Below are 18,137 nucleotides of genomic sequence, written 5' to 3' on the forward strand. Positions count from 1 at the left end.
GATATTTTTTCATTAGTAAATCAATCCAGAGGTTAGTGTTCTAATTGGAAAGAAATAAAAACATTGATGTATTTCTGTTTTCCTAGCCACCAAATTTTCAGCACTCAGGAGGGCTCAATCAAAAAACCATCCCAGGTGATGGATTTTGTTCCAGCAGCACAGTCTTGTGCTTTGGCTGTTACATTTATATATTGGTAATGCTGGAGGTACTTATTTCCTATGTCACATCCTGATTTTGCACCCATGTTTCAGGGCTTTGACTTACATATTGAGCAACAACCAAACAGCCTCTGCTAGCTGATATTATTTCTCGGATACATTCAGATAAGAATAAGAATTACAGAGCAGCAATTGACAGTCCAGTTGTGGATTGGATACAGGCAAGAAGCAAGAATCCCAGAACAAAAGTAATAGAACAATAAGGAAGAGAGCAGAGAAAATGGCTTTGTGGGTGTACAGATGCATAAATGAAAATAAAGAAGATCCTTTTGTTTTTTCCTTTTTGACGGCTATCTCTCATATTCTCCTTCCATGAAGAAGAATGAAGCAGCAACAGAGTAGAGATATCCAAACTTGCTTCAAATTGAGTGCACTGAGTTCCTAGCAGGTTAGTTACAGCACTGTAGAGGTCAGTGAGTCATTTGTCCTAATGAGAAGTTAATTGGCATATTTAAATACCAATTCCTGCTTAGTGTTGTTATCAGTACTTACCACGGGTCCATATTATCAATACTCACTGCTGCCAGTAACACCTTTCAGTTTTGAGCTGTCACATATTCTGTCAAAGGCTTAGGAAACAACTCCTTTAGGATGAAACAACTACACAGAAAGAAATTTAATGAGGAGATCCCCAAAAAAGTACTTCATTGTCCTGAGCTTTAACTAGATTTGTGAAAGGAAGGCATGATGTCAGGTTTCATTAGTACCTTTGCAATCATTTAGATATTTAAGTTCAAATGCAGAACAGAAGTAATGATTTTTACATCTTAGAAGAAAATCTGTAAGTATGAATTTTCAATAATTGTGCTACATTCTGTCTGTAGCTACTGTTAGATGGAGTCATTAGCAGTTCAAAACTTTCTAAGATTAGATCCTACAAACATTAACAAAAGTCTGAAAATTGTGTAGAAGAGTTTTTCAGGTCAAAATCTGACTGCAAGTAATGTAAAATGTACAAAGACAATTGTGAAATTAAAAAACAAATATCCAGATATTTAAAATACAGTATGTAGGATATATGTTTGGTTGTGTTTTTTTTTTTTTTCGAAATAAAAGTTGTGTTTCATATTAAAATGTATTTTACCATTTACAAGTAAGTAAATGTGCATGCAACATGTAAGTGGTAATTAGCAGGCTGTCTAGGTTACTGCAAAATTGTTGGAACCTTAAAAGAAGATTCTTAAACTGTCTAGCATATAAAACTTCTTTCTTTAAAAAAAAACATATTATGATAAACTGATTTATAGATGGATAGATATTTATATTCTTCCCATAGGCCTAATAGTTGCTTTGTAACCTTCAAGTATTTAAGAATAGAAAAAAATACTTTAAAGATTTACCCTGTCTTCTGTGTTTTCTCCAAAAATTTTCTGATTAATAACAAAACTGGGGATTTATTATTTTTGCTTCCTTGATAATGTCAGATTTTTTTTTTGAACATGTTACTCTGTGTAAAAAAATATCAAGCTATGTACAGTGCCACCACCTCACCAATTTACTTGTAAAAATATATACTACTGTAGTGGGTTGTATTGCATTATAATTGGAAGAAGCCTCTATACTTGAAAATACTAGTTTGTGGAAAGTAGCTCACATTCAAGTCTGAAATCCAGTTTTAGGAAAGCTAACAATTAACTGAATTGACAGAGATGGATGTTTCATCAGAACTTCAGTTCAGGAAAAGCACTTAAACATTTTAGGCAGAAGCAGTTTTTCCTTTTAGAGACTTAAAACCCCCACATTTTTTCCCCTTCTTTTCTGAAGGACGAAAATAAAACTTCTTAAACTCTGGTAGCTTCAAAAGTTCTTGTCTTAGTTTAAGAGATTTCTCTGCAAGAACTTTACTCAGTAGAAAAATATACCTCAAAAAAAAGTAAATGTAAATAGCTGCTTAACATAGTATAATTTTATCTACAGACACATTTGTGTTTCATTGTAACAGTGGTTTGTGGGCATTAATTTATTTCTTTATCAGTAGTAATACTCTGTTCATAGACTCTTGCAAAGAACAGATACTAAAGCTGTAAAAGAATCCCCTTGCTGTAGGTATAAAAATGCTAAGAAATGTCTTTCAAAATAAGAACTCCTCTTCTTAAATACCTTCTCTTCATCTAGACCTCTACATCTAGACAGGAATGTCTGCTTTAAAGTGTGTTTTGGAAGCCATGCAGCCCAAAGGACCAGGGTTTGAGGTAACTGCCAAGTTCAGACTTCTGGTAATCTTTCTGGTAGCACTATGGAAAAAGCTGTGTCAACAGGAGTCTTGGAATATACAGACAAGTGTACCCTTCTATTTTATTATATCTTTTCCAGCTGTGGATCTGCAAGGACATTAACAGATACCACATCAACTTCTGCATCTTTCAAATGCTGAAGAGTAAAGATAATGTAGTAACTTCTGTTTTATTTGGTGGAAGAAAGCAAAGGTTATAGCCCAATTTCCAGGGTGATTTGAGGGTAGTACATCATAAGGTGTAAACAAACAAACAAACAAACAAACCCCAAAGGTAAAGTTTTAAATTAATATTGAACTGCTGTGTCCAGGCACGCACTGAAGCTTCTGTGCCTGATCTATTGCCCCCAACAGCACAATGATTTTGTTATCAAGACTGCATAGCTGTAAATATAATTGCCTTATTGATTTCTCTCCCCCTAGATATCTATGTGAGCAGCACTAGAAGAGAACTGTGTTAAACACAGGCACGTCTGCAATGTCTCGGAGTTTCAGGCAACATCTGTGGGTTTTCTTTGCAATCCCATTTCCAAGATTTCCACTATTACACCTTTTGCAGTACAACCATCCCCAGCGTGCTGCAGTCAGGGCAGTGCACCACACTTCCAGGTGTCCACCGTGTCCTAAAATAGGGAATGTCCAGCTCTGTAACAAAATGAGCTTGGAGGCTTTAAGGTAAAGCAAAGGGCTGATGGCAAATAACCAGTGGCATCTAACTGGACTTCAGGCTATTGAATTAAATTGGAAAGGATGTGGCAGTATTTCCTACCTACTTTTGTTTTTCTAGCCTGGCAGGCTTTTCTAGTCTTTCCAGCTCTGACAGAAAATGTAGCTGCTAATAGATACCACTTGCATTAAATTGGAAGAACATCCCCTTGGTGTTTTAAGCTAAATTTGCAATTCAAAAGAAGTAATTCCAAGCCACAATTTTCTTAAAAAAAAAAAAATAAGAAAGCACTAAATCTTTGAGGAGGGTTAATTAAACCCTCCACTCTTTTAAATGCTACAGAATGTTACATTTAAGCTCTGACCTAAACACATGAGGGATCTCTGGCGATTCCCAATGCAAGCATTAGTGCTCCAGAGGCTGTGACCTAATTGAGTGATGCTCTTCTTCTCAGTGCTGCATATAAGAGGTGTGAATGATTTAATCTGCACTTATTTTTATGAGGCTCTGAACGTCTTAATTTTTCTCCAAACTCGGAGATGAATTTGCCTGAAAGGGTATAATTAATTATTTTGCTTTTAGTTTTCTGTAAAACAGATTAGATAGGGGAAAAAAAAGAAAAGAGCATAAACTGAAGTAATTCTTAACTGCCAGTTTACATATGATTGTGCCTCATTTATCTGTTTTCTAAGTTCTCTTTAATGTTAAATTAGTCAACATACCAACCTTACAGGTTTTGTAGCTGAGTTGTACCTCAAGAATTTTATATGAATGCCTCTGCCACCAAATTTTAGTTTCCTTTGCTTCCATATGCAAATGTGGTCTCTTATCAAGAAGTCACAATGAACTGCAAAATTTAATTTTATATTCTCATAATGTACTAAAATCTGTAAGAGAAGCATCATATCTTCTCATAGATTCAAGGTACAATACAATAAACAATATTTACAGATAATGATATATAAAAGAACCATACATATATACACATATGTTCCTATGAGCTAAAACCAAATTCTAATGAATGTTTGGACCTTACAGATAATGCTTTCTGTTATACTGCAAGCATAATACCAGCTATTAAATGAAGACCATATAATAGCTTCACTTTTTTTTTTTACTTTTACAGTATGTGTAAACATGTGGTAAAGCACATCTGATTGATTATGTCAGTGATTGTTTGCTATTTATGGCCTAATTGCTCCAAGGGACATAACTGGTTGCATAAGCTAGAATTTTTTCTTATACAAGCCTTCTGTGCTTAGGTTGATTTGACCGTTCCACACAACGGAAACTGGTTTAAAATCTAGCACAGAAAAATAACAAATAAAGTAGTTTAAAACATGCTTAACTCCCAAAAATGAATAATTCTTCTAGTATAATGTTCTAATGAGAGCACAGCACTTGAATGAGACTGAACTCATGCTTTTGCACTAAGTAGATTGCAGAGGTTAAATAGCAGATCAACAGGGTCTTATCTTCTTGTTTTACCTCAGACCTTGCATTAAAAACAAATCTGTACACTTTGCTGTAAAACTTTCTCAGGTTGTGGCTGTAGCTCTGTTGCTGTATACAAAAGAACCTCACCCTTGGCTACTTTGACTATGTTGGGGCTGTATCAATGTGTTGAGAAGAGAATGTCTGTTACATCTCACACTGCAAATCCAAAAGTACTCCTTTGATTTTTATGTAGAAATGAGTGCTTTTAATATGAGACAAACAAACAAACCAACCAACCCACTCAGAAAAGTTAAACATTTTTGGTAAAGTTGAGAGTCCTGAGCATTGTTAACAGAGGCAGTGATGAGCTGTTCAGATGACATCTTCAGATCATGTGGGAAGCATCACACAGAAATGGGACTGCTGCGAGGTAGAAGTGTCCCTGAATAGTGTTTTTTTTCCTGAATGGAGTATAAGACCTCCCTTGGTCACTATGATTTCTGCATACTGGAATGTTACAGACAAAACCTTATTCTGAAGAAGAAAATGCATTGCCATTATGCTGCTGTAGTGTTTTTTTTAAAACAAAAGTGTGTGTCTGGTGATAAGACTAAAGGTGCTGTTACAACTGTTCTTTTTATCAGTGTGGAAATTCCAGATTTACTGAGAAACACATGAAGCAATTTATTTCATCCTGAGATTTCAGAGCATAAGACAAACTGAGTTCTGAGGAAAAAGTCATATTTGGAGCAGTTCAAAGATATTCTCTGGTACTAGCAAGTAGGAAACCATGATTCAAAACATTTAAGGCCTGTTTTAAGCTCTGCCAGTCAGCCAGTCTGAGCTGTTTAGCAGTCAATATGAGAAATTTAAGTATCTCAACAAATACTAATTTTTAATAACAATATTTAAACTATTTAAAGGTCATTTTCTATTCTGGGCAGGCCTGCAGTGGCTGCTGTGGGCAGTGCTCTCAGCAGAAGGATCTGGGGGTAAAGACAGAATGGATGGGCTTATGCCAAGTGTTTTGACCCTTTTCCTTGGGATGCCTGTTGCAGTCCAAGAAAGAGAAAAACAACCTACTCAGACTGTGGGTGTAAGGCAAGTAGACACTTTATTAAAATGGCTCCCGCCTTATATAGGGTGAGAGTAGAACTTTCTGGAACTGGGGGTGTAGCAGGGCAGGAACATGCAGATTAAAGCTACATAAGGAAGATTAGGGGATGGCTATGACTCTAAGGAAAAACATGGGAGGAGATTACTTTATAAGGAAAAACTGCAATATGGCATAAGCTAACTAATAGGAAAATAGGATTACAAATGAGGGTACAGCTGAGGGAATTTTCATAAAATATAGGGTCACAGAATACAAGGATAATACAGCAACTATTAAAGAACTCAAAAATGCTTAATATGTCCACAGTAGATTGCAGGGAAGTTTAAACTGAAGTCTCTTCTTCCCAGGAACTTTCCAGGTTTTCTCTCCATATCTGGTATCTTCTTTCTTCCTCACTTCCCACAGATGGCAAGGAGGGTAGCAGAGCTGGTATGAGCAAAGGGGCCCAGAATCAGCATGGCTCCCTTCCTGCCTGCCATAGCTCTTTGGAAAACCACTTGGGCCTTCTGAGAGGACAGACATCATCCTCACAACCGTGATGGCATTAGGTTGCCTGTCTTCCTACACTGAGCAGCCAGCCATGACCATTCTGGAGGTGATCCAGGAAGAACCAAACTGGTGGCTGGCAGCTGTAAGTGGCCTGTGGCTGGGCTGGCCTTGCCCTGCAGCCCTGGTGTGTCCATACCAGCCTCCCTCCCAAGCCCAGGTGTCTATTGCACCTTAAGACAGCAGAGAGGGATGGGAAGGGCGGCTGAGGGCATGGTTACATTCCAGAGGGAGCAACCCCCTCAACCATGGCCCCTAAATGGGCCAGAGATGGTGTGGTGGATCTTCCACTTTAAGAGATCAGGGACAGACAAGCCCAGCACACCCTGCTTGTCCTGCTGGCCAAGGGCCTTGGGTAGGTTGTGATGCTGCTACTGGAGATCGCAACACAAGGACACAGGTACTGGCCACAAGAGCCCCGAAGGCTTGTTCCCTGTGTGGAGAGGAAGCCTGAAACTGTCTGGCTGCCAGACTCCAGGAATGCTGCAAAGTGCCCCTGAGCAGTGGGGCCCTCCATCCCACCATGCTTATCCAGCCTCACAGCAGCCAAAGCTGGCTGAGCCAGCCCAGAGCCAGCACACTGCTCCCAGCCCCTGCCTGGGCAGGACCCCAGGGACCCTAAATCCTGCAGGGCTGGCCCAGGCTGTGCTGCTGTGGCCGAGGCAGCCCTGCAGGCAGAGTGCTCTTTCTTGCAGGAACACCCTCACACTGTGGGAGGCATTGTTGTATCTGCCCCAGACTCTGGAAAAGGTTTTGAAGGAGCTGCACGTCTAATTCCAGGACTGGCAAAACAGTCTCTTCCACATGGAGCAGGATACTTGTCGCAGTGTCCTGGCTGTGAGTTGTCAGGAAAAGCCCCAGCGCCACTGCCCTCAGCTGCAGTGGGAACCAGGAGCTACACTGTGCAGGAGCCCCAGTGGCTCTGCCAGATGCTCAGTGATGGGTTTCTTTCAGGTGCTGCCTCCAACGCTGTGCAAGAAGAGGAGTTTGCTCCACTGTGCAAGGTCTCAAGGTTCCTGAGGTGTCTAAGCACTGATCTGCTGTCCCCGGTGCTCAGGGGTCTCCTGACACTGTCAGAGAGAGCTGACGTGGTGAGCAGGGTGGTGTCAGGGGGAGGCATGTTGGGTCTGGGCCGTGGGCAGGGCCATGGCCTGGCCTGAGCTGGAAGTCAGGAGGTGGGGTGACTGCTCCAAACCTGCGGTAGCAGGGCCTGGTGGCCTCCTGGGTAGCTTCCCAAGCACAGACCTTCTCACAGAATGGAAACTCTGCCTTCCATCCAGGCAAGAAAGTTGCAAGTCCTGCCAGACTCATTAGAGCTCCTGTGGCATTTGCTGTTACGTCCCTCACGAAGGAGGCCCTGGCAGTGCCCCGAGAGGTGATGGAGCACTTGAAGAAGATGGAGGCAGCCCCATCACTGTGCACATGGTGAAGAAACTCCAGCGCCATTTAGACTGGGTCAGGCTGATGTAGGATCTGTAACCCCACAGATGGGCCCTGAGCATTGACAGCAGCCCAGCCCTGCCAGCAGCACTCAGAACAGACTCCGCTGCCCAGGCTTTCCTGGGATGGCTTTTGGACCTTGCAGCCCAATGCTGCCTGTTCTGGAATCTGACCCCAGAATCTCTCTCCTCCCCACAGCCATGATCATGCTTCTCCTCACTGTGGGCAGAGAGGTGCTCTTTCTGAAGCTCACCTTTCCACCTTCCTACCAGAATCCAACTGTGTGTGAGATTCCCTCTGCCTCTGAGAGCTGCTGGGGACAGTGGTGGGGAGTGACAGTGAGAATGTGACGAAGTGTGTACAGAGTGCCCTGGTCATGCTCCTCTTTAGCTTCAGCAATCAGGCCCCCAGCATGGCCAAGGCAGGGATTTCCAGGCTGAGCACTAACACAAAGAGGGGTGAGCTGACACCCCATTGGCAGTCCTGGGCATCGGGGCAAGGGCTGTTGACAGCAGGCAGTGCTCCCCCAGGGCAGCCTATGGGAAAAGTCCCTGCGGAACCAGTACAAGAGGGGCACAGGGGCTGGCACAGCTATTCCCAAAACTAGCCCTACGTGCTCCAGCAGGGCTCAGAGCAGACCGTGACCGCCAGGGCCTGAATGTGCATGTCCCCAGAGGCTTCTCAGCTGTCCCTGCAGGTGTCGGAGGCCAGGCCTTGGAGCCTCTGTCCCCATCCCCCAGGCCTGTCCCCAAGAGACCCCTTGACACTTTGGTGAAGGCACGTCCAAGGTTGGGATCCCTCAGGATGCAATCACCCTAAGGAACAAAGCCAAGAGGTCTCCTTCCCCAGGCTATGGTACCATCTTCTAGCTTCTGCTGTCCTGGAGACGTCTGAGGAAGCCCTCCTGTCTGCCACAGAGCTCCTCAAGTGGGAAGAGCTCAAGCACCTCGTGCAGACACAGCAGACATGAAGGATCAGTGAGTGCATGGTGAGGACAAGCCCCAGGGTCCAGGCTGGGCAAGGGCTGCCCTCAGCCCATGGGCTCCACAGCTCTGCCCTGCCTGCCTGGAGCTGCACCCTTGTTCCTGTCCTAGAGAACAGAATCCCCAAGGACTCTTTCAGCCCCTCTCTCCTCCCTGCACCAAGCAGGATGGAGGGCTCTCTGCAGAAAGGACTGCTGGCAGGAAGGACTGCTCTGGCCACCTGTGGGACTTTGTGCTCTCTCCAGCTGGTGAAAGATAAGAGCAGGGCTGAACACTACACATTACAGAGGCTTCAGTACCTGCAGGATCCTCTCAGACCCCCATGCAAGAGATGGCCATCAGGTTCCTTGGTGAGACCCAGCCCCGGAGTTGCTCTTTGGGCAGCCTGGACCCTGTCCCCCCCAGCCCTGGCACTGCCCTGGGCAGGGTCTTGGCCTCCCCCTGTTTCCCCTACCCAGGAAGGTGGGCTTGGTGGCTGCCTTGCCCTGTTCCACCTCTCAGGCTACTGGTGGTCCCTGTGATCAGCCCTGCTGAGGTGGGAGGTCAGAGCATCTCTGCAGATACAGGGGCTCATCTTGGCTCTGTTCCATTCCATGATAGTCCTTCAGCCCTTGGAGAAGGATGTTGATGCTGCCTTCTCTTGCCTGGAAGCTCAGACCATCTTGATCCTGAGGTGTCCGAGGGAGCAGTGAAGACCAGGATGCTCCCTTTGAGCACTGTGTTCTGGTCCTGCTGACCAGGGGCTGTGATACCTCAGACTTGCTCAGCTGGGTTCCTAAAGGCACTTAGGGGTTTTTTATAGGCTGAGGCACTGGAGAAAGGTTCTCAGGAGGTTAAACAACAAGCTTTTACTGGTAAACTTCAGAAAATAAGGATACTTGGCAAATTTTAAAGCAAACAGTCAATCAAAATAAAGCATTTCACAATGCATTGACTTAGCAAACTCTAACCCATCCAACTTGAAGCAATATTGCAGCAGTTAATGTTAAAGCCAGCAAAACCAATTATTAAGTAGGAGTTGATGTTCCTCACCCAAACCAACAATGGGGGGGAATCTCCCTCACATGGTCTGGAGGAGTGACCCTGAGGGATGTTTCCCCTTGAGGGAAGGATTTTCACACACCTCAGGGAGGGCTGCCAGAAGTCCTTGCCCTGAGAGTGCAGGACTGGTCTTTTCCAGTAAGAAGTGACAGATTGTCGGTTGGGCATTTTTAGATACAGAAAGAGCAGAACATGTGATGGGAAAAGTGTGAGAAACATGAGGAGAAAAGGATGGGAAACATGATGGGAAAAAGGGTAGGAAAAGTGAGGGGAAAATTGTGAGACACATTAGGAGAAAAGTTTGAGAAATGTGAGTGGGGAAAAAGGAAATATGAGGGAGAACATGAAGGGAAATGTGAGAAACTTGAGGGCAAAAGTGTGAAGAACACGAGGGGAAAAGGGTGGGAAATGTGAGTGAAAAATGGGCAGGAAATGAGGGGAAAATTGTGAGAATTGTGGGGCTAAAGGATGGGAAACATGAGGAGGAAAAGGAAAGGAAGGCCCTGGAGGTTCCCACTATGGCCTTTACCCCAGAAACTCCATATTCCATGGGAGTGGCACCCTCAGCACCCCCACACTCCATGATTTGGGGTGGAAACCTGTATTGGGTTTGTATGACCAGGTTTTGGTAGCAGGGGGACTATAGGGGTGGCTTCTCTGAGAAGCTGCTGGAAGATTCCCCCATATCCTGCAGATCCAATGCCAGCCAGCTCTAGGACAGACACACTGCTGGTCAAGGCCAAGCCCATCAGAGATGGCAGTGACCCCTCTGGGATAACATATTTAAGAAGGGAAAAAAGTTATTGCACAGATATCATTTTGGTCAGAGAAAAGCAGAATAAGAACATGTGAGAGGAACAACTCTGCAGACACCCAGGTCAGTGGAGAAGGAGGGGCAGGAGGTGCTTCAGGCACCAGAGTTGAGATTCCCTTGCAGCCCATGGTGCAGCCCATGGTGAAGGCAGCTGTGCCTCTGCAGCACATGGAGGTCAACAGGGGAACAGAGATCCAGCTGCAGCCCAGGGACGAGTCCATGCTGGAGCAGGTGGATGTCTGAAAGGGGGATGTGACCCTGTGGGAGACCCATGATAGAACAGGGTCCTGGAAGAGACCTGAAGACCCGTGGAGAGAGGAGGCCCACACTGGAGCAGGTTTTCTGGTAGGACTTGTGGCCCTGTGGGGACTCGTGTTGGAGCAGCCTGTGCCTGAAGAACTGACCCCATGGAAAGGGACCCAAGCTGGAGCAGTCTGTGGAGAACTGTTGCCCATAGGAGGGACTCACATTAGAGAAGTTCAAGGAGGATGGTTTCCTGTGGGAGTCATGTTGTCTACTCTGACTCCAACAAGGCTTTTGACACTATCTCTCGTAAGATCCTCATAGGTAAGCTCAGGAAATGTGTGTCGCATGAATGGATAGTGAGGTGGATCAAGAACTGGCTGCACAGCAGAGCTCAGACGGTTGTGGTCGGCTGAGTAGAATCCAGTTGGAGGCTTGTGGTCAGATCTGGCATTCCTCAGGGATCAACACTGGATCCAGTCTTATTCAACTTGTTTATCAATGACCTGGACGAAGGGATAGAACGGACCCTCAGCAAGTTTGTGATAGTATGAAACTGGGAAGAGTGGCTGATCTACCTGAAGGCTGTGCTGCCATTCAGAGGGACTTGGACAGGCTGGAGAGTTGGGTGGAGAGAAACGCAAGGAGCTGCAACAAGGGCAAGTGCAGGTCCTGCACCTGGGGAGGGATGACCCCAAGGACCAGTACAGGTTGGGGATGACCTGCTACAGAGCAGCTCTGTGGAGAAGGACCTGGGGGTCCTGGTGGGTGACATGTTGACCATGAGATGGCAGTGCCCTGGAGGCTAGGAGGGACAGTGGGATTCTGGGGAGCATCAGGAAGAGTGTGGCCAGCAGGTCAGGGTGGGGATCCTGCCCCTCTACTCAGCCCTAGTGAGGCCACATCTGGAGTGTTGTGTCCAATTCTGGGCTCCACAGTTCAAGAAAGAGAGGAGATACTGGAGAGGGTGCAGCATAGACCACAGAGATGATGAGGGGTGTGGAGCATCTCACTGATGAGCAAAGACTGCAGGAGCTGGACCTGGTTAATTTGGAGAGGAAAAGACTGAGAGAGAATCTCATGAATGCATATAAACACCTTCAAACAATGTTCCAAGAGGATGGTGCCAGACTCTGTTCAGTGGTGCCCAGCAACAGGAAGAGGAGTAAAGGCCATAAAATAAACCACAAGAACTCTGTGCCTCAACAAGAGGCAGAACTTCTTTCCACTGAGGGTGGCAGAGCACTGGGACAGCTGTCCAGGGATTGTATGGAGTCTCCCTCTCTGGAGACATACCAAACCCACTTGGATATGTTCCTGTGGTACCTGCTCCAGGTGACCCTGCATTGACAGAGGGGTTTAACTGGCTGATCTCCAGAGGACCCTTCCAACCCTAACAATTCTGTAATTACGTGAAGCAGTGGTTGCTTAGCTTCACAAAACGTTGTTCTTCCCATGCTCCATGCTCCAGCTTTAATCATGGAGCAGGCTAATCGGTCTGATTTACCTGCAGTACTTGGGAGATAATAAGCATCTCCATTCACAATGCACTAAAATATACAGAAGTGGAAAAGTCATGACGCTTTTTCTTTCTCAAGCAGTACCGGAGGGGACCACATGAGGTTTGTTTTTCCTTGGATTTGGGTCTCCTGATGGGGTTGAGGATCAGCTCCTGTTCGTGGGACCTAAGGATCTAGTCGATTGAAAAGACTGTTTCGTTCCTCGTCACCTGATGGGTAGGTACCCATCCTTCACAGGGCTGAATAAAATGACCTCCGAAGTCCTTATGTAGCTTCCACTTTGAGTGGAAGCTCTTCTGGGGCTGGGGGTAGGCGGCATCCGCGCCGGGCAGCGCCCCACGGGTGACACCGGCTGGAGAACCGTGTAAGTGCTTAAATGTCTATGCGTCTATCTGTGTTTCTGTCTGGGACGGGGGCCAGGGGCGGGGGCGGTCCGGGGCCGCCGGAGGAGGGGCTGATCCCCGCCGGCCTCGCCACTCACACCGCCCCTCGCTCTGCTCCGGGCGGCGGCTCCTGGCGGCGGCTCCCGGTGCCCGGTCGGACGCCCGCGGGACAGGTAGGCAGGGACCGGACTCGACCCGACTTCTCCCATTCCATTCTATCCCGTCCCGTCCCGTCCCGCAGGTGCGGCGCCCAGAAGCCGCGGTGCAGGGCGCGGGTGCGGCGGCCCCGGGAGGGAGCGGGGGAGAGGCGGCATCTCTCTCCCGAAGCAGCGTTTGCCCTGGGCAGAAGCATCCTCGGGGGAGCGGTGGGGATGCGGGGCCGCCCAGCGGTGTCTCCGCCTTTGCGGAGTGTTTCCCTCCGCGTTCGTTTCGGCTGGTGACCGGGACGTCGGAGCGCTCCTGGCACTCCCTCCGGCTCCCACCGCTCCCGCGCCAGCGGGACGGAGCCAGGGCGAGTCACTTCAGGTTCTCCCTTCAGCAGAATTTTTTCCGCTAAGGGTCTGTTTTTAAAGGCTATATCGTTCGTTTTCACTGAAAGCTTTTGGCAGTCCTAGGCAGAGGCTGGAACAAGCATACACAGTGGAATAGAGGGATGTTTGTATATATATGTAAATAAGCGTGACCTGCACGTGAAAATGCACATCTGTTTAATACTTTGACTTCGTTCCAGCATATGTCCTTCAGGAGAAGCTGCCTAGAGAAATGCTCAGTTGTGTGGTATCCTGAGCAGATTTTCTTTTGGCGGCAGCAGTAGTACTGTAAATATTCCCTATTTTGTCTTTCAGCCAAGAAATAGGTTCAATCTAGAAATGTAGGCACGAATCAATTAGGGAAAATGTGCAGCTGCTTTTCCTCGAACGAGCTAGGAATGCAGTGCTTTTTGGTAATCTTACTAATTACTTAAATGTTGCTGCCAGTCATTGAGTGGCTGAAATGTAGTCTTAGAGACAAGTATTTTGCAGAGTCACGTACAATTCTGAAGTTTTTCCAAAGTACCAACTTTTCACTGCAGAGTGAGTTTAAAAGCTCATTTTGGAATATGCCATCAGTATGGAAGATGGCTTATTTTATAAGGTTTGTTTCTGAGCTTTGACAGCAGTAATTTGGAAAGCAGATTAACATAATGACCTTGTTTAGGAAAAATGTTTTCATCCAGCAACTTGGAAGAAAAAATAAAAAGACAAGTGTGGAAAGTGGCATTTGTTTCCCAGCAGATAAGCTACAGACCTAGGCTGAAAAGCTTAGATGGTTTGATTGAGCAGCATGTCTGATGAGAGACTGAAGCTGAAAGCTGGCTTCAGTTTCCTTGTCAACATCCCTAAATGGCATTTGTGCCCAATAGCACAATGCTGGGAGTAAGCATAGGTAATTAGGTATATGTGTTCTTCTTGAAGTAGAGGGGTTTGTGCTACTGTCAGAGTTGGAGATAGAATTTAGGAAAATAACAGCCTTGGTGGCCAAATTATCTGTAGTGGTTGCTAGTCACTGGCTCTGCAAATGAAAAGGTATTGGGATGTCTATTTTTATGTTCCATCTCAAGTCAGAAAGGTCAGCTGGGCAGGTGTGCTCCAGATTTTTAATAAACTGGACAAACAATGTAATTCAGATCCAAGTTTCTACTTGTTTGCTCACATAATTAACGCACCTGCACAGCATCAAGACATGGAACCTTATCTAACAAAATATATCTAATTTTTCTTGCCCAGCCAACCGAATGCAATAAATTTAAATGTATCTTGCTCCCACAAGGGGTGGATCAGTTGCATCATGTTAGCACTAACTGTAATATGCTGTGGAGATGCTGTGGCTTTGTGTTTGGCTCTTTAAGATTGTGCAGTTGTAAATCTGGAAGTGTTGCAATTCTCTTCTGGAAGATGAGCTGTTCACAGGATTGGCAATGAATTTTCTGTCTTGCTCAGTGATTACAATCTATATCTTGCAGAAAAATTCTCAACTGCTCAGTGAAGTGTGTGAACTGAGCTGATTGTACCTATTTAATTTCCCTTGAAACCACTTACCAGAGTTCCTTTTTCTTGTGTGTCAGGTGGTGAAATGTTTCAGGGATGGCACATGGCTGTGCACACCAGGTTTGACTCCCCACAGACAGACCTGGTAGACAAAAACGTTGCTACCTCTGCTTCAGTGCATGATGCTTTAGCCCTTGGTATACCACAAGTTTCAATATTGAGGCGTGTTCCTAAAACATGAGTAGCTAATGCCAGCACTTTGAATATGACGGGTGGTGTGGGGATTGGCACTCTGAGGGGTTGTCAAGGGCTTACACTGTTAAATGAGCTGTTCCTTACCTTTAGGTGAACAGGAGAGTTTGATCAGGTTGAGAGTCCTTTGGTGACTGTTTTCCACAATCTGATGCATATCAGCTTGTGGGACGCCATTCAGCTATAGGGACGCCCCCCCACCCGGGACGCAAATGCAGTTTAACAAAGGCAATTAACTCATCTATGCAAAGAATACTTAAGTTTGATTAACATCTAGGAAGAATTTGGAGTGTGCTTTTGACTGCAGCTGGTAAGGATCCCTTGAATTTATATTCAGATTACTTGGCAGGAGTTTTGCATGGTCTCTCTACATAGCTCTTGTCTAGGCATTTTCACTTATTTTGGGAATCAAGTGGCTTTTGAGGAAGGTAAAAACGAAACAGATTCTTTGCAAAAGTTAAGTATATAGTACTACCACATGGATGTGATCCCACGTATTCTTGGCAGGTTTTTTTTTAATGGAATACAGCGTAGAACAGTAAAAATCCACTATTAGCACTTCTTTAGATATGAACTGGAATTGTGTAGTGAAATAACAAAGTTCTTACATTCTTACTCATAAGCTGTGTCTTCCTTGATAAATGATACCAGTGGAATCAAATTTCACTATGTTACTGGCTCACTGTCAGTAGTGTGATTCTGACTTTTAATATTGAGAGATCAATTTGTCAGTAATTAGTATTTGTGTTCCACTTCATATGCTCCAATCAGCATATCATGAACATTGATATAAATGCATTATTTTTTCGTCTGTGAGAAGAATCTGTCTCTTGATACTCCAAATGTTTTTCTCCTATGAAAAGAGTATGTATCATCTAAAGCCATCTGTCAGAAAAATAGGAGGAGTATTCTGGGGAGGGATTTGCTTTACTAGAATAGCTTTATTGATTGTGTCAGCATTCCTGTTAATTAACCCGTTCAAACTGTCTGGTCTTTAATTGATGTTTTGCTTTTGTAAGGATTTGTGGTTCATGCCTTTGGATGTAGACATTAGGTTTATATTAAAATGTAGACAGCCATCTCTTCATGTTCTGATTGTCAGAGAAATTAGTCCATAGTCAGCAATGAGAGACTAATTCTGAGCTCTTTTAATGTGCAAGACAATGAAAAAATACAGATTGGGAAGCACAAAACATACTTTTAGGTTTGACACTGACTTGCTGTGACCTCGGGAAAGGAATTTAATCTTTTTTCTATTGGTGTAAAAGAATACTCTTCTAAGCCTTACACATTATTTTTGCTGAAGACACAGATGTGCAAGTGTGTGCAAATTTCTTCATTCAAAGAAATTTGAATAGAAAGACTTTATATTAATTGTCATTTTAGAAATAGAAACACTAGCATGAACAGCTGTAGGTTGCATGACTCCAGTGTCCACCACTCCTGTCACAGGACATGTCCAACAGCACAAAAACAACAGCAAAAATGATCTTGCCTTTTACGATCTAAACTCTTAAGACAAACAACAAGAGGATATAAGAAAGGACAGGAAAATAATGGAAACAGCTGTCAAGCCACAGTCATATTATTTTTCATCAAATGTCATGGAGATGAAAATGTTTAAATGGATTAATGACAGCTTTTTTTCAGATGAGAGTCTTCAAACAGGGAGACAGTAAAACTACTTCTCTGTAACACTTATATTACCAATGAGGGCTGGAGCCATGGCATTATCAAAAAGGGGTCAAAATCTTAATCAAGTACTGGAAATGTTGGGGATATGAAGAGATCATGAAAGGCAAGGGGATTCTCAGAGAAGTCATGAATTTAGGATTATGTAGAAGGTGAATTTTTCCAGCTAGACAAGAGAAGACCAGCAGAGGTTTGTGGTGTGGGTAAAATTGGCTGGTCAGGGGACCAAGGGGCCCTGGCCCAGCCCGGTGGTGTTTCTGACAGGCAGTGCTTGTCTGGAAGAGTCTGCTCAAAACAGCAGTGGAGTGTGTAGAGAAGAAGGAGGGCTGGTCAAGGCTGCTTAAGAAAGAAAAATGATCCAGAGTGGGATACTATGTGTTTAGGGTAACTGATGGGTGTTGCTGGGTAGAATACCAAACCAGAGTTCAGAAGTTATGTTCTTTGGTGGACTGCAAAGGAAAGAAAAATTAACTGGATAAAAAATTACATGCAAGATGGTAGGTTGTTGTTCCATGCATACACCCACTTCTTATGGAAAAAAACCATTGCTTCCCAAAGTTTTCTGCGCATCGCAAGCATTATGCCATGCATTCTTGCCACTTTGTGCCTATCCCCTTCAGGGGTAGACCCTGCAAACCCTCTTCAAAGTGGGTAGGGCTGTATTTCAAGAGAATTTCTACAAGACAAAGATTTGCAGCATAAAATGATTCAAGAGCCAGTAAGGGCAGGAGGATGTTATTTTTTACATAGTTTGGTCTCAGCCCTGTGAGAATATTTTCCATTAATGAAAACAGAGACATCCGTGCAGGGTTTCAATTAGTTCAACATGTTTACGGCATCTTTTGAAGTTTCTCCTTCACAAAAATCTTGTCTTACCTATTTTTCAGGGGGTTTTTTTTGGAGGTGGGGGGGAGAGTCCTTGGTGAATTTAAAGAATTTATAGAGCAAGTAGTACAGTAACACTGTCACGTGGTAAGTTACTGACCTTTGTCTTGTGGAAGTGCTTTGATTTTACCTTGCAGACATTTTTCTGAATTACAGGAGAAAAGTATTCAAGGTGGAGATAACTCTGACTTGGGATTTTTTCCATCTCCCACTGTTATTTGGAGCACAATCCTCTGTTATCAAAGGGCTTATGAAAAGTCATGATGAGATCCTCATCATTAGGATCAGTTTTCTGTGGATCTGGCACTGCTGCCTGTGCTCTGCAGTCTTGCTTGCAGCTCTGCAGCAGTGCCAGCCTAGGCTGTGGGAGCTGCAGGGGAGCTCCCCACCTCTGGCTCCATCCATGGGGAACCAGCATGTGCTGGAGGGAGCCGTGTGTCTCAGTCCCATTCTAACCATCATAGTTAATATCTAAAGGTCAAAGATACAGGGTGCATCTTGCTTGGATCACAGGGGCAGGCAGGAACAGCAAGGTTGCCAGCTGGGGAGGGCTTGCAGCTGTGATGCTGTGCTTGTCTTCTAAACGAGGTTTTAGAGCATTCTTCTGACCTCACATACAGAAAAGCTGAAGTAGGTGA

At 44.8% G+C, this 18,137-nt stretch overlaps 1 protein-coding gene across 2 annotated transcripts in view; it reads left to right on the top strand.

Annotated features, from left to right (window-relative positions):
• The first annotated feature begins 12,718 nt into the window (after positions 1-12,718).
• The window catches only part of MEGF10 (multiple EGF like domains 10), an 82,894-nt gene continuing 77,475 nt past the window's right edge, over positions 12,719-18,137 (top strand). For both annotated transcript variants that reach the window (XM_050329906.1, XM_050329907.1), the window contains exon 1: positions 12,719-12,816. The gene's annotated coding sequence lies outside the window, so the exon portion shown is untranslated. The remainder of the gene's footprint in view (positions 12,817-18,137) is intronic.

This window comes from Myiozetetes cayanensis, unplaced genomic scaffold (genome assembly GCF_022539395.1).
Source record: "Myiozetetes cayanensis isolate MyiCay16 unplaced genomic scaffold, myiCay2020 scf4, whole genome shotgun sequence".
Taxonomy (NCBI): Eukaryota; Metazoa; Chordata; class Aves; order Passeriformes; family Tyrannidae; genus Myiozetetes; species Myiozetetes cayanensis.